The sequence below is a fragment of the Symphalangus syndactylus genome, chromosome 1 (assembly GCF_028878055.3).
Source record: "Symphalangus syndactylus isolate Jambi chromosome 1, NHGRI_mSymSyn1-v2.1_pri, whole genome shotgun sequence".
NCBI classification, from domain to species: domain Eukaryota; kingdom Metazoa; phylum Chordata; class Mammalia; order Primates; family Hylobatidae; genus Symphalangus; species Symphalangus syndactylus.
The window spans coordinates 26,373,669-26,379,027 of NC_072423.2; the positions used below are offsets into that span (position 1 = coordinate 26,373,669).

A 5,359-nucleotide genomic window follows, 5' to 3' on the forward strand; every position below is an offset into this window, starting at 1 on the left:
TTTTTTTTTTTTTTTTTTTTAAGAGTTAAAGGAGTAAGTATAAAAAGTTACACTTTTTTGTGTAATTTTTAATACAAGACATCCAAAGTCTTAAACAGTCAGTTGATCCCATCAGGAACAAAATATGGCACGAATTCAAGAAACAGGATCTTTTTTTTTTTTTTTTTTTTTGAACTTAGGCTTTTCAGTCTCTATGCAATGATTATCGACGCGCCAAGGACGGTAACAGTCAAATACTAGAGGAAAGGAGACAGGAGAAATATCTTTTATTTCTTCTAAAGAGGTGAAAATAAGATTTTTTTATATTTCTCACTAGTAAGATTTTTAAACTCTTAAAAATGCAATATCGTCTTTTCAAAGCACATGCCATCCTAAAAAAAATTAGCAATGTACATTTGCACTCAAAGAAAAACATGCAGCACCATTGTCTTCAGACAAAATTGTACATAAAAAAACCCTATGCAACTTTTTTTTTTTTTCTTTTTTTTGAGACGGAGTCTTGCTCTGTCACCCAGGCTGGAGTGCAGTGGCGCAATCTCGGCTCACTGCAAGCTCCGCCTCCTGGGTTCACGCCATTCTCCTGCCTCAGCCTCTCCGAGTAGCTGGGACTACAGGCGCCCGCCACTACGCCCGGCTAATTTTTTTGTATTTTTTTTTAGTGGAGACGGGGTTTCACCGTGGTCTCGATCTCCTGACCTCGTGATCCGCCCGCCTCGGCCTCCCAAAGTGCTGGGATTACAAGCGTGAGCCACCGCGCCCGGCCCCCTATGCAACTTTCTGCAAATATGTTCCCTCTTTATTATTCAGGGACTCCAAACCACAAACATTCAGTGCAATATTTATTGTTTCTTATTTCCGTAGGAAACACAGGACCAATGACGTCTTCTGACAACTGTTTCCTGATGGTTGAGCAGCAGTCTCCCTTTGCTTTAAAGTACTCTTTTTAGCTTGGAATTCAGTAAAATTGGAAGATATAATTAGAATTCAGTAAAACTTGAGGATCTGATGGAGGGTGGAGGATGAAGGATGGAGAAGAAAAACTTAAGTTCTACCCTGTGCCACAAACTTAGGAAAAAAAGTTTACACAGAAAAAAAACAACAACCAAAAAGCCTCAGATTTTATCAATGCACCCTTTAAAAAAGTGGTTTTAATTTCTGAAAGCAGCTTAATGTGAATCAAAAGCAGTTCCTGAGTAACTGCAGTAAAGTCTTTTAAAATATATGTATGTACATACACATTTACATATATATGTGTATGTGTGTGTATACATATATATATTTGAACTTAGCTCATTTGGTTCTGCCCTAATTTACCTCCCCAGCATTTAGTCCCTTCTTTCCTTTCAGTCCCCAGTGTGCAAGTACAGTAGCATCAGCTCTGGGAGTCGGCGTGGAGCAGATGTTTCTTATCACTCCTGTGAGGTCATCTGCTTGTCTGATAGGCCAGGTTTCTAGAGTTGCTGCAGGTCCTAGTTCTCTCAGTCTCACAAAAGCTGTGAGCATCACGGCCACCTCACATTTTCTTTCATCAGACACCATGACTGCCATGTGTGGAGCTTGTTGTAGGCTGCCTGGAGTATCTCTATGTGACTTACCAAATGTGGGCTTAAATACTGTCTCCGAATCTTTTCTTGGAATGGGCAGAGCTTCGTAACTTGGAATCGTTCCAAATTACTTTTCATTTTCACTACCTTTTCTCCTAGGAATTGTATATTAACAGGAAAGCAGGACGAGAAATGCTGTAGAAGTTCTCCAATAGCTACATACAAGTGTTTCAATTCAGACTGAATATCACTTGGCACCATCTGGTTTATGGTTTGCTGTGTTCCTCCCTGCATAAGTGCCCCTCCAGGTGACAGTGCTGTGATGGTACTATTGGCAGCACTACTCAAGAGAACCTCAGTTAAGTTGGGTGTATCAGCTTCCATTTCTTACCCAATACTTTGAAAAGAATAATGTCCTGACTTGTCGCATACTGTAGTGACTGGATTGGAGTTGGACCATGATAATGCCTATCTGACTTCTTGAGGTTTAGTGCAATCATTTTTACAGAATTATTTTTCCCCAAGTCTTCATATTCACTGGACTCTTGTGATTTCACCCTTTTGACTATTGGCTGAAAGCAGTCTGCATCTCTGGAATTTCCATCCATGCTGCTGGGCTCTTTTGTTCATTTTCTGCTTCTTGTTTCCTGAGTCCAGCTGCCAGGACCATGGCAATGTGATGGTTAAATCTCTTGATGGCAGCATTACTATTCTGTTTTATGGATTTAGAATTGGAAGCAGATGGCACAGAGGAAATGCCATAGCCCTCGTCTAATGGTTTATCTCCCAAAGCTGTTAATTCTAGTAGTGGGTTTTTCACTCCTAATGAAACCATTGTTTTTATGCCTTTTTCATCTATTTTGTCACATTCTGCAAAGAGATCCTTTGACCCTGTATTCAGCCGATCCCTGTGAAAACAATGGGACTGGAAAAAACGTGTCTAGAATCCCTTCTCTGTCATGTTGTGGGGAACATTTTCTGCATATTTCATTTTTACTGCTGGGTAGGTCCTAAATATGAACTCAATGATATCAGAAGTTAAATTATATCTCAGACCGTTACAGCCATCGGTTTGGGGCCAGACATCAGCCAGAAATGCAGCAGAAATGTCAATATCCTGCTTATGATTGGATGTCGAAGAATTTTCTGTTGCATTCACATTTAAACGACTGGCCCAGAATTCCTCAGCACTCATCACTTGGCTCACAACAAGGTCTTTATAAAGCTGAAACAAAACAGGATCTTTTTGCAGCATTCTGTTCTTCTCTTCCAGTTCTTTATTTGCTTTCCTCTTGAATTTGGGCAGCAGCTGCTGAAGAAGGTCCTTTGCTGCATCTTGCTCTTTCACTGCTGTGTTTTCACTGGAAAAATGGAAGTTAATTGTATCTCCTGCATGTAGGTCCAGCTGATGCTGAATTTTAGCTTTTCCTTCTGGACTAATTTCCTGGCATTTAATAACCACATACATATGGCTGATTGTAAATCTATCTTTGCCTTCAGGTGCCCAAGCAATTCTTTCTGCCATGAGGTATAGAGCTCCATCCTGCTTCTTTTGACGCACTTTCTTTACAATCAGCAAAACTTCTTCAGAGGAAGTTGCCATGGTGGTTAGAAGGTGTAGGTGGAAGCTACAATTCTAGGGAAGTAACTAACTGGATTGGATACGGTCGAGTTTCCCTGCGCTTCTTAGAGTTGCTGCTGGGAAGAGGCTGAAATCCAGTGGCCACAGCAGTTGCCACCCCCTCTGTTACTGGGGGGGTCTCACCTCCATCCCTGGCTGCAAGGAGTCTGAGGGCACGTGACTGGGAATACAGATTTTTTTTTTTTTTAATATCTAGGTCTTGGGCCGGGCATGGTGGCTCACGCCTGTAATCCCAGCACTTTGGGAAGCCAAGGCAGGTGGATCACCTGCGGTTGGGAGATCAAGACCATCCTGGCTAACATGGTGAAACCCCGTCTCTACTAAAAATACAGAAAAATTAGCTGGGCGTAGTGGCACATGCCTGTAATCCCAGCTACTCGGGAGGCTGAGGCAGGAGAATCACTTGAACCCAGAAGGCGGAGGCTGCGATGAGTTGTGATCCGCCATTGCACTCCAGCCTGGGCAACAAGAATAAAACTCCATCTCAAAAAAAAAAAAAAAAAAATACATATATATATATGTATGTGAATATATGTGTAAATATGTATATATATATATATATATATGTGTATATCTAGGTCTTTGGAAAGTTTTTTTTTTTTTGGAGACAGTCTTACTCTGCTGCCCAGGCTGGAATGCAGTGGCACAATCTCTGCTCACTGCAACCTCCACCTCCTGGGTTCAAGCAAGTCTCCTGCCTCAGCCTCCCAAGTAGCTGGGATTATAGGTGAATGCCACCAGGCCTGCCTAATTTTTGTATTTTTAATGCAGACAGGTTTTTGCCATGTTGGCCAGGCTGGTCTCTAACTCTTAACGTCAAGTGATCCACCTGCCTCCGCCTCCCAAAGTGCTGGGATTACAGGCATGCGCCACCATGCCCAGCTGGAAAGCCTTTTTAAAAGACTAAGTCATTTTATTGGAGAGAGGGTGGGCACCTCTGAAGCCTACAAGAGGTGGAGAGATGCTCCAGGGGCCCCAGAGAAATCCAAGTCTGAGACTCTCAGGGGAGGAGGACTCTGACTCCAGGAAGCAATCTGGGCTTCTGCTCTGTCTCCACTCCCACCCCCTCCTGAGGCCCTCAGTGGTATGGGTCTATGGAGCACCTCGTAAGAATCAGTGCTGGGCACCCAGATTCCTAGTCTTGCCAAAGATGAGAGCAGGCTTTACAACAAGAAGGGCCACAGAACCCAACCCAACAGGCAGGGAAATGCAGGTATCTCATCAGTGATCAGTAGGGCCCTGAGATGCTTCCCTGAAACTGTGGCCCTTCCTTAGCCCCAGGAGCTTAGGATGACTCTGAGAGAAGAAACTCCAAGAAAGGAACCTATTCAATGGGTGCAGAATCACGACTGAGTTCATGGAAACTCAATTAACACGTGCTATAGTTTTTCAACTCAACTTTGCCATTCGTACCCGTTGCTATTCTAATATAATGACCCCCGAATAGCTCTTCTGTCATTTAATTTTGTAGAGATGAGTACAATTTTTTAAAAAATATACTTTCAACTAAAAGATTCTAAACACTGAAGCAAACCAGATCTAAAATTTTTTAAAAGTTTAAAAATATGCATATAAACTTGCCAAGAGAGAACCAAAGACTGTCTCGTACCTAGTACTCCTATTCCCTTTTTTCCCTCAAGGCATTAATTTTATATTAATAACATTTAGCTTTGATGGATGGTTGCATTGTCTGAAATATTACAGAGTTAAGTAATTTAAACACTGTTACTTGGTTCAGGACATACATTCTGAAATGTTTCATCTCAGTTAAGGTCACCATGACTAATAATATACAATCTGCAGCTGCTTCATAGAGAGTGCCTAGAAAAGGAACGTATTGCGCAGAATTATTCATTGTAAAGAATGCATTGTAACTATCAAAGAAATTAATACTGTAGTTTATCCACCAGGATACAGAAATAATAAATGCTTACTAATTATATAATATGTAAAGGAGTTTCAAACTAACAAAGATTAGATTCGCCACAGTCACTTGCGAACATTCACAATAGGCCATTCCTAAATATCAGATTAATGGACTGCACATCTCTTAGTAGAAAAAGAAGTAGACGGAGAAGAACAGCATCTGGGACCAGAGACTGGCTATATAAGATTTTTATATTATCATTTTCTATTTACAAAGACATTCCGTATTACCAAATAGCTAGATAAT

General features: G+C 41.3%; 1 pseudogene; it reads right to left on the bottom strand.

Moving 5' to 3' along the window:
- Positions 1–1,502: 1,502 nt before the first annotated feature.
- Positions 1,503–3,190, bottom strand: LOC129488135 (general transcription factor IIH subunit 1-like; annotated as a pseudogene).
- Between the last annotated feature and the right edge of the window lie 2,169 nt (positions 3,191–5,359).